We start from the raw sequence: 12,012 nt of genomic DNA on the forward strand, positions 1-12,012 counted from the left end.
TTTCTTAAATTGTTCTGTCAATTTCAGCATTGGCCTTAACAAAATGAGTTGCTGATTCTCGATGTCCCTCTTGGAAGGCATTTGCATTGCCTTTTTTTGAGCATTTTATCCCGTGGAAACATCCTCTAAGCACCAACTTGCTTGCTGTGAATTCTCTGCAAAGCGTCTTTATTCACAAATGGGATCAATTGGACGTTAAAAGGACTTATAGTACTAGGGAGTTGGAAGGATGAAATTCGTTTGATGTTGGTCCAAATGATTTAGACATTTCAGGGCTTCAGTGTGGCGGTTCAGAAATTGCCAACTTCCCAATGTCAGCAACCATCCACCTTGCTTTAATGTCCATCAGTAGGACATTGAAGGGCTGCCAGCTACAGTGGAGCTATTTTAGAATTGACACTGACCTCAAACCTCTATGTGGACAAGGCTGAGAACATAAGGAATTTCCCTTCAGGCAACCATTACGTATCATAATATAATGGGGAGAAGGTGGGAACAGGTTAAACATTGACATCAGTACAAACACTAGGGTCGCCTGCATTATGCCACTTTATCAAGTATAAACTTCAAGTGAAGAATTTATTTCTAATCAGTTGTTGTTTGATGTGCATTTCAAGGACCTTAAACGTTCAAAGATTAGGTGTTAACCATTTCATTTCTTTTAACACAATTGCTAACATCTTTGACAGATTTTGGATATCAGTAATCAGCATCAATAATCTGATAACAGCTTATAGATTCTTATTTAAGTATGCTCATCTCTTTCCCGGGTTTTTAGTGATGTATTCTAACTTAACACGATTAAAGAGAAATAATGGAACACATGATGACATGATGTTTCTGGATTAGTATTTCTAATTTTAGTAGACTGTTGCAGTTGCTATGCATGGCTGCAGTGTTTGATATTTTCTTATCCCTCTCTTATATTTTATATTAATGTCTCTTCTAATCCCTGAAAATATAATTTAAATAGGAAGGACACTATGGCCCACCTGGTTAAAAACACCCCTGCTGGCTAGTATCTTCCCCCCAAAAATTACAATAATAATATTAATATATTTATATGTTGAGTATTTAGTGATTACTAAAGGAAGAGAGAGACACTGGCTTGATTGATTTCACTCACAGATAATCTGAACTACACGCATTGCGGGTGTGTGTTTCAGTATGTAGCAGACACACAGCTATCATGCTGTGAAAGGCTGTTGTCAGGGTATCTCTGCACACACAGCAGAATGAAAACACTATTTAGGTGAAAAGGCTCTCTGTTTCTTTATCTCTTTCCTTCTTTCTTTCCACTCTTCACTGTTTTACCCAATATTCTACTCCTCCCTGTGTGCACTGTCAATCTCTTTTTACACCATGCCTGTCATTCTTTACTCATCTCTAGATCTCTCTCACTCCCTTTGTCTCGGGTGAATGTCATTTTGTCAGCCACTTGTCATTTTGCCTGCTGCATATCTCTCAACATCTCTCTTTTTGCAACCCTGCTGAAAGACTAATGAGAGACTGCATGCAGAGAGATGGAAGGTTAAAGCAAGAGAAATAGTGGGAAGATGTGAACAGGGATGCAAGGTGATGAGCTGAAAGTTGAAAAAAAAGGGAGACTGAAATGAGTAATATTACTCAAAACAATAGAACTAAAGGACCTAGACTAACATACATAATCTCTACCAAATGTTAGAATCTTTAAAGTAGGCTATCATAATGTACCTAACCTTCCCCTGCAAAATAAGTATACTATGTTTTCTTGCAGAGGTTATTGTAGCAGCACAAAAATAAAAACTATGCAAGTGTGGGTGTGAATGGGTGATTGTTGGCATCTGTTGTAAAGCGTTTCAGTGGTAAGCAGAGTAGAAAAACAACTGCAGTGCATACAGTCGAAAGCTTGGATTTATTTACCAAGGCAAACAAGAAGAACATGGCATGTTTTAAAGACAAATACCCCTGCAGTTTTAACAGGTAGCTAAAAAAAATTAGAGGCACAACAAATGAGCTACTCACTCCTAATGTGTTATTTAGTTTGGAGTTGTGTTTTTGCCCACCTGATGGATGTAAATACATTTTAAACTCGTGTGTGGTTTTATTTTTGGTCTTCACCAAAAATATCTGGTCCATTAACTGCTCAATTTTACTATATGTTAACCAGTTAGTTCTTAACTGTATCTATTTGATTATAGACAGGTGGCATACAGTAGGTTTTAAGACCATTTCACTGAAAACAGATGCCTGATGTGGCTGTACTCCTTTTTCATACACAATTTATATTATAAAAACATTCATTACAACTCGATTCAGAGTGCTAAACCCTTCCTAGGTGTACTTGAAGAACAACATCCTTGAGTTATAGGGGACTAACTTTATCACAGGAATTATTAATAAATTGTCAATATTGGTTAGGCTTTTTCCAAATGTCACCTTTCTTTAAGCATAATTGGAAAGCCATCTTGTCTTTTATATCCAGCCTGTATATTATCAAGTTTGTGTATTTGACAGGAAGTACAATAGCTGTAACCTAGTGTTTAGCTTCCTCATTTTATTCAATTGTATTGTTTATTGGCAGCCAAAATACTGCTTTTGTTCTGCATTGCTAAAGCCATAACATTGCATTTAAAAACCCATCTTACAAACACAGGCTTTGTCACCCAATAAGCATGTGTCCTTTTACTCACACTGCTGTTTCTGTCTCATCCTCATACACAAACACACACACACACACACACACACACACACACACACACACACACACACACACACACACACACACACACACACACACACACGCACACACACAGAGCGCACACTCCAGGGAGTGTGATGGCATTTTACAACAGCTCATTCTGTCATGGCGGCATTATGGAGCCTTCCAGACACCTCTCAGACAGATTGGCTTCTCATCTTTAAGACAGCTGATAATGAATTTAAAGCACGGCCCTTGGCTTTGGCATACCTGTAGAAAAGCCCAATCCAAGACGATGAAAGAGGCAGACAGACACTATGTGCCTTGGCAAGACATAATTGCGGAAATGAAAATAACTTGTGATGGTGTGAGGGGTAAATTGGCAGGTTTCATAAAAGGCAGCCTTCCTCCGTTGCAAGGTGCTCCAACGAATGATGAGATTTGCTTTTCAGCGTTGTCCTGCAGACACCTGGAATTCCTAAAATGACAGCTCAGTTAAAAAGCTCAATATCTGGTTGACTTCTCTATCCACTGTGTGCGTGTTTGGACAATGTCAAATGTGATTCAGTTATTCAGCTTGTTTTGTTTCAAATCTTTTCATATGTGAGCTGTCAATTTCACTATGAGAGACTGCAGACACTGTTGCTTCTTTGTGATATTGCTTCATATTTGATGGATGCACAAACATGTTGACAAGGCAGAATTTGAGTGAAGAGGAAATGAAGTGCAGTTGACTGAACAACATGGACTGTTTTGTAGAATGGAAGGATGTTTACTGAGTATTGTAGAGTTCTAGTAGCCAATTTACTGCCAATTACTTAAAAATGAGGCAGCAATGCACTTTAACTTGTTATATTATTGTGCTCCTATGATGATGGTGATTGAATAGGGCTTTGTGACACTGTGCCTTTATCAGCAATTACTGGATAACTTGTGTTGCACTTGTGCGTTATTATTTGTCATTTTTCTTCCAGAGAGATTATTAACTTTTGTGTCCTGGTCAGTGACATTCAGGTGTGTGCCACTTTCCAATCGAATCATTGTGCTGTTATGCTTATTTGGCTCCCTCTAAATATTTTAAACCAAGCAAATAACACTGTTATCTGAAAAACAAACAACTCAATCTAATATTAATCCTGTCAGTGGTAGGTAGGGTTAGAGGGTATTTTTCTTCTCGATAAATGAATCTTATTTCAACCAAGTGTGTTAACTGAGAACAAATGATTATTAAGAACAGCTGTCTCTTAGCATACTGTACAGTATTAACAACAGAGGCTGGTTCAACCATCAGCCCACTCTCATTTGGAACTTGAACAGATACTAATTAATTTATCAAACACTTCATGGCACCTAAACCTACTTATTGTTTGTGAAATATTGAACCTAATCCCTTGATATAGGAAATATTTTATTAGGCAAAGGACTAAAGTAATAAATACTTTCCCATAGTGTAATGGTTGCCTAATGAAGCTGACTGTTACTGTAGAGGAAATATATTAAGAAAATACAATTGACCGTCGGTAGTTGTAGCAAAAGATCATTGTGTTTTCACATTCATTCAATAAAGATATTTAAAAGCAGCACAACTTGTCATCATTGACAGCCACTGCAGTGCAAAGACAATGCTTCAGCAGTTTGTGTCACTGTTTATCAAGCAATTTAAAGGCTTTATTTTAGTTTATGTTTAAATCAGGCTTCTCATGAGAAAGTTACCACCTCACGCTGATTTAGAAGGTCAGCAAAGAGTAGCAACAAGGATAGGAACAGTTTGACATTGAGATTTTTCTAGCTATTCATCCAAGTTAAATATATAGCTAAGATAACCAAGCCAACCAACCAAGCCAATCAATTAACTCTCTCTTCTGATATTTTTCTCATCAGTGACGTAAGGAAGTTAGGCAGAAACAAACACGTTTTAATTTGGTTCAAACATAGGAGACCCTAAGAAACCAGCTTATCATTGTTTTTTTCCAGACAGTGACATTATTTCCCAGTTTGGCAAATGGTTGCATATCAGAAACTCTGCTCATGATACAATAACAAGGACATTTTATTTTAATGACATTTTTAAAAAATGTAAAAATCTGTATCCATGGATAAACTGTAATTAGCTTTCATTTCTTTGATGCTCTAAGGATACAAATTATTATTAGAAAACGTTTTTTAAAACTCTGAGTTTGAGGTAAATTAAAATGAATTATCTGAGCTAGGACTGACCTTAAATTTCTGGAGGATTGTCTGAATAAAAACATGTTTCTTAATCAGTTCAAAGAAAGTTCACTAACACGTTGCATTTATACCCCTCTGAATGAACGTTTGTACGGTTTTTTGCTTAGAGGGACCAAGGGGAAATCAGAAATGGGATGAATGAGAGCCATACGCAGACAAAATGCCACAGTAAGTTAGTCTAAGAAAGGAAAAAAAAAACATCAATATATTGGAGAGGAGAGAGTCAAAGGGAGATTTAAATGAGATTTCCATGGGATGAAAGGCAGCATGCAGATAATGAAGTGTCTTCTTTGACCAGTGGCCAATATGAAAAGGGACACAAAAGCACTTGCATGCACTCTCTGACACACACTGTAAGAGGACTAGAACCATAAACAAGCATACACCATTATCAAGTGAATACTGGCTTTTACACACTAATCCCAGTCAAATCCCCTTGGAAAGCAATGAAACTGGCACCAGTTTGTGTGTTCATGTGTGTCTGCATGGGATAAAGTGGCATCATGATCATGCAGAGTGTAAATCCCGCAGTTGAGAGTTTACCATCCCCGAGGTTGTGTTAGTCTGTTGGAACAGCATTTCACAAACTCCTGGGAACCAAAAGCAGTAAATTAAGTCTGTCCTCAGGGCCAGTAAGGGAGACTCATGGGGAGTGCTAAAAGCATACAGCTCAATTGTGAGGTGAGGGGACACTAGAAAAGAGCCTGCCACAAACAATTCATCCCCCTTGTGCTATTTTAGTGTCCAAAATTCATTTTAGCCTGAGACTAATGTCAAGCAAAATATGTGTAATTTAATCAGGTCTGGGAAATAACAAAAACAACACTAAGTATATGTGCTAGTTTTGAGGATAACTTTGCAAGATCCACACAAGTTGTTCCAGGTTGTGGATTTAGAAATTGGAGGATGGAATTGATGCTGTTGCTAGAAACACTGCTGCATCCCCCAAATAATCAAAAGCAGTGCACACTTGGAGCAATGGTAAATGGCTGTTGAAAATATCAACCAGTGTTGAACATTTTACAGCACATAAAGACATCTCTTCCAACAAGCTGAAGGGATCCTTTTCAATAATACTAATGAATGAAATGATAAGAGCGTCGGATACGAGGCACTGCACTATGTAAGAAAGAAAAGCAAAGTGAATGCAAATGGATTAGTAATAGAAAACCACAGAAAACTAAATTACATTTAGACAAAAAGTTGTTAAGGTCATGGACGGCTAACGGTGTCCCGGAAGCATGTAGAGGAAAGGAGAATGAGAAGGACGAGAGGAGCAAGGGAGGAGATGGATGCATGAACAGCCACTCCTGTCTGCTGGTGCTGCTCCCTCTCGCCCTCCCCCTCCCCCAGAGGATGGTGTGATGGGGTGAAGATGAAAGAAAGACTTTGAAGGAGGAGTGATCCTTCCCTTGCTCTCTCGAAGGAAGAGGAGAGGGATCAGAGCAGAGGCCCCTGACACAGGCAAGAGATGTCAAGATACATTCACACACAGTGCTTCTCACATTATGCATTTGACTTCTTTTAGAAGTACTTTCGAAGGTGACTTTACAGTCCATTTTACTTTGCTTTGCGCAGAGCTTTTAGAATCTGCCCATATTGGCAATCTTTTTTCACACTTTCTCAGTGTTGACAGCACTAAACTGATCACAAAAGTCATCTTTACTTGTGACTGGGTGGCAGCTAAAGCTAGGATGTTTTGCCATTGTTGCAATATTTTTGTTTGAAAAAACCTGATATTTCTCTTAAGTCTTCAGCATTGTCAGAACGTCTCTAACGGTAAAAGAGATTGGATATATCCTCAACTGATTCACTGTCTCCATTGTGTTTGCACTGTGGTTACAGATATATTGGACATGTTCCCTGACTCAGCTCTCAGACGTGACGATAAATGCAAGGATGATGTTTGAGGAGTTTGCTCTAGACAGCAGAATATATAAAAAGTTTGGGTGACTTGATATGCTTTCTGCCCCAATATGAGGGTAAATCATGAGTATTTGAACTTGTGTAATTATCCAAAAATGACATTGATGATTGGCCATTCTATATCTTAACAATTTTTCATTTCATTTATTCAGAAATGTAATGTTTTGGGAATTCAATAGCATCAATCAAGACTGTAAAATGCCACATTAGTTGAACAAGAACCTGAGTTCAGGATACCTGAAGCACAGCACCAGGTAGTGTCGGCAATATTGTCCTCCAAACACAGTTGGTTGTCTAAGTTCCTTCCATCCTCTCATCCACTACCATCTGTACTTTCACATTGCCAACTACTGGGCGGTAATTATTGCTCTATCTAGAATATTTACACTGAGTTTATACGGAACAATGTGTTGTAGGGATGTGGGAACAGAGCCAGCAAACACTTTTAAATCCTTATTGGTTCCTCATAATTATTTCACATTTCTGCCGAATAACTCAATCATTTGTTTCCTACATCTGAAATGTCCCTTTCAAACTCCCAGGCAGGTTTTCGGTCAGTTTGTCAATTCCTCCAATCATCCAGCCACCCATTTGAAAAGCAAACCATTGATTCTTTTTAACTCATTCCTTTGTATGCCTGCTCTCTTAATGTCTCTGTCATTTTGTACTGTCAGCATTCAGTTTCATTTAATCTAACTCCTATATTGATTTGGCTATCTTTGGCCTCTCTTCCAAGAGTTTTCACTGAGAAAATATTAAATCTATGCATCAATAATTTCATCCTTTGACTCATAGTCAATAACGAGTCAGTTCAAGTCTTCATCCCAATCTATTTAAACTCATTCTCCTTTCTTGATATGCGTTCATTTCCATCCAACCTTAATTACTTAGCCTTTAAACTTTTGAGTTGAAGACCTCAGTATTAACACATGCTATTCACAGCAGCAATCAACCTTGTTGAAGTGCTCACTGCACTAATATTGTGGTAAGTAGTACAATTATAAGGTAAGCCACATTTTTAACTGCTCTGAAATGTAAAAAAATAAAAATAAAACCTGTTGGATCAATGAAGAGGGTCAGCAAACACAAAAGGTTGATGGATAAAACTGAAATTGAAGAACATTTGATTTTAAGCACATTGAATGAAGTCTGAATATAATTAAATTAGATTTGGTGTAAAATGGGATTTGATGGTCCCAGAGCTGTTACGGGTGGCCCAGTGATTAGAGCGATTGTTTCAAAAGGATTTTTATTCAAGGTCCTGTGCTAGAGGACGTCAATCTTTGTAGTGATCAGCAACAGAACTCTGAGAATTATATATATCATTATCTCATACATTCAGAACAATAATATCATTAACAATTGCTTGGATGCGTAGAAACCTGTACCACACTGCACATATTGATCTTCATCCCAATCTATTTAAACTCATGCTTTGAATTTCCTGCAAATCACAGCAAAAAGTTATATTTCATGGTTTGGCTAATGGCCTCTAAAAAAGTATTCATGAATTTGTGTTTGGTTTCTAAGTAGATTGGCCTTGGCTGGGTTTCTTTGTCTTTTTTGTGGATTACTTTTTGCATTTTTGTAGTTTTATTTGGTAAAGACTTTTTTAATGCCTTTACCTAACTTATGAAATTAAATGTTTAAACTTCTCATGTCTAAATAGAACGTTGCATTTTTAGTTTCAGATATATTCTCCCCTAATAAACCCCTGTTGTTGTCTGGATATTGTGTATAGACGAAACAAAAGATGTGTTTGAAATCATTCTGCATCAGTACATTCAAACCTACGCTGGTCCTGCTCTCAAGTTTATGATAAGCCTTACAACATCATTATCTCATCCAATAATTATTGTTTGATGATGCTCCTTCTCACATTTAAGCAGCAATTGATGTCACACTTCCAACTCCCTCAATGTTAAGTGTCCCACTGCATAATGATTGAGACCCTGTTACCCTGCGGAGCCTTTGAATCCAAATCAAGGATGTTTTAACTCAGTGACACTCTCTCTCTGTCTCAGTGTTAAGGTTCTATTGATATATGACCATGCCATCTGTATCCTTCATGACCTGAATGAAAAGGTGGGTGCATGATAACAAGTTTTGTATAACATCTACTGCATGTGCTGATGTGTGTGTTGGTGTGTATTTGTGTGAGAGTTGAACGGTCCATGTTGATAAATCACTATACTGTAATGAGACAGGAGAGAGGTAGAGAAGGAGAGAGGGAGAGAGAAAGAAGGATGGCTTGTACTTGTTGACCTTATGCAGTAGGCTCTTATTCATAAAGACAGCTCACAGTCCATTGATGACGATGTGGGACGCCTTCCATGATGAGAGTCAGCATACACATCAAGTAGATAGGACACACAACTGCCACACACACACACACACACACACACACACACACACACACACACACACACACACACACACACACACACACACACACACACATACACACACACACACACACACACACACACACACACACACACACACACACACACACACACACACACACACACACACACACACACACACACACACACACACATACACACACACACAAAAGCTTTCAGGTGTAGATCAATGGGATGTCAGTAACTGGAGGTTGATAAATCTACAGATGATCAAAGCCAAAGTAGTAATGTGGGGGGGGATTGAGATTAAAATGGACTATGGATGATTGCATTTTGAGAGGAAGATTGTGTTTTCCAGTGTCCAATGTCAGTGTGTGTGAGAGGTTGTGTGTGTTGGGCTCTTGGCTTCAGTTGCCACTGGGTCCCATGGGAGCACAGGGAAACAGAGAGGCTGTAGATTAAAAAAGAAGAAGACTGTAGACTAATCTGTAAAAAAGGGCTCTTCCTTCTTCCCTTATTTCAACTCTTTGACTCATGGTTGTTTTTTTTCCCACGTTACCGTCTTGACATTTTGAAATATTGGTCATATTTCTATAAAGATGTCTTTTCATATACACTATAAAATAAAGATGAGATTATACAGACTAGAACTGAAATAGAATTTTACTGGCTGAATAAGGAAATATCAACGAGCAGTTGGAGATTAGTTAATAGATGACTCAAAAAGCTTGCATTGAAAACCCATGTAACAGCACTAACTATCAAAAAAATGAACAATGCACAATATACAAGGCCTTCCTAATACTATGGAAGTGTAACAAATAAAAGCTAGGGGAGAAAAACAAAGAGATGTGTGCTCATACATAAATTCAGATATTTGAACACCAATCTCTTCTATAGGTCAGTATGCTGTCTTCAAATCCTTAACAGACCATTGTTCCATCTATCTAATTGTTCCAATGTCATTTTAATTGTACTATGAGGTACATCATGAGTCACACTTAAGTTTTCTATCACACTATTCTACTACATTATGTTTAAACAAAGAAGAAGTAACAACAAAAACTGAAATAAACTTGGACGATACATGGTGCAAGTGTAGAAGATACATATATGTTGTCATGTCTTGATATGGCATGGAGCTTCTTTTGAATTATCTATGAGTATATGGGAATATTGGAAATGTACAGGTCCGTCAAAAATAAATAGGAATTTGTTAATAATATTGGATACTATTGGTAAAACATGAGAAGAATGAAGAGCAAGCAATTGCCACAATTGGTAGTTGAGTGGAGGAAAATTGGTTCTCTGAACATTCTTGTCTGATTTATAAAAAATCTGTAGCAGTTTGCATAATAACATTCATTCACCACATGAGGCTGTGCACATGAGCACGTTTTTGTACACTGTTTTGCTTTGTATGTGTAAATGTGTGAATGTGCTGGCACTGCAGCCAAACTGATACGCAATGAATTCTTCCTACGAATGTAGTGATTTCTTTCAAAGGGAGGGTGAGAGAGCTCTGATTTATTCAGTGGAACAGCAGGAGGTAGAGAGTGTGAAAGTCAATATTTTTCTAGTTTATTTGCTTATTCAACAGCTCCACACTCTGATCTTCATCATCCTTCAAACTTTGTTCAGGAAGAAAACTATAAACCCACAAAATGTGTGAGTTTTGTTGTGTGAATGCTATGTTGTTGTTCTAGTCTTTTTGAATGTGCTCCAATATGTGACTGCTGTTAGTGTGCATATGTATGTGTATGTGTGTGTCTTTGAGGTGAATAATAACTTTTTTCTTATTACCCCCGATACGGCACGGTGCTTCCAAGCTTCGCTCACTGGAGTTCAATTACTGGGTTCCCTCTGGCTCGCCTTTTATCACTGAATAAGTAGCTCCCCGATACTGTGTGTGTTTGTGTGTGTGTGCATTTGTGTGTGTGTGTGTGTGTGTGTGTGTGTGTGTGTGTGTGTGTGTGTGTGTGTGTGTGTGTGTGTGTGTGTGTGTGTGTGTGTGTGTGTGTGTTTGTAGGTGTGTTTGGTCAAAGTCAAACAGTTGCATAAGAAAGTACACAAAACATAAAGCAAGGTCCCACACACAGCATGTATTAAATCAGCCAGTCATGGATACCTGCACACACAGGTTTGTGGAGAGGTATGTCAAGCAAAACTAACACATTCATGTATTCAAGCATGTAAAGTGGTAGTCCATGTACACAAAACACAGGTGCACACTCATTACCTTTTTCTCTCTGGGTGAAAAGCCTTAGCCAATCCTCCTGAGTTTTAAAGCAATGTGATTACCACACACACACACACACACACACACACACACACACACACACACACACACACACACACACACACACACACACACACACACACACACACACACACACACACACACACACACACACACACACACACACACAAACACATACATCACCATGCCTCTGAACTATGGGGACTTAGATGTGGGTCATCAACTCTTCATTGAATGCCTGCAAAAAAGAGATAAATAGTTCTTGCTGCTTTTCACCTATGTTGGTACACTGATTTTCCTATTAAACTGAATACAGCAATGTCCCTGAGAAACCTTATGGGTAGAAGGAATGAGCAGTCAGAAGTGGAAATTGGAAAAATATATTTTTGCTGTCATAAGAAAAGTCTCTACATTTGTCTATAACTCTAACATTTGAAGGCATTTACTCTTTATGAGTGACATTTAATATGATTCCGATGGGCTGAATAAATGTCAAGCAAAAGAGAGATAAGGTTGGTCAGCTTCATTTAAAAAAAGCTTTTACAGTTTAT

The 12,012-nt window shown here is 38.1% G+C and overlaps 1 protein-coding gene across 1 annotated transcript in view; it reads left to right on the forward strand.

Moving 5' to 3' along the window:
- The window catches only part of LOC134864191 (zeta-sarcoglycan), a 302,201-nt gene that overhangs the window by 52,910 nt on the left and 237,279 nt on the right, over nt 1-12,012 (forward strand). The gene's annotated exons all lie outside the window — the stretch shown is intronic.

Source organism: Eleginops maclovinus, chromosome 5 (assembly GCF_036324505.1).
Source record: "Eleginops maclovinus isolate JMC-PN-2008 ecotype Puerto Natales chromosome 5, JC_Emac_rtc_rv5, whole genome shotgun sequence".
Classification (NCBI taxonomy): domain Eukaryota; kingdom Metazoa; phylum Chordata; class Actinopteri; order Perciformes; family Eleginopidae; genus Eleginops; species Eleginops maclovinus.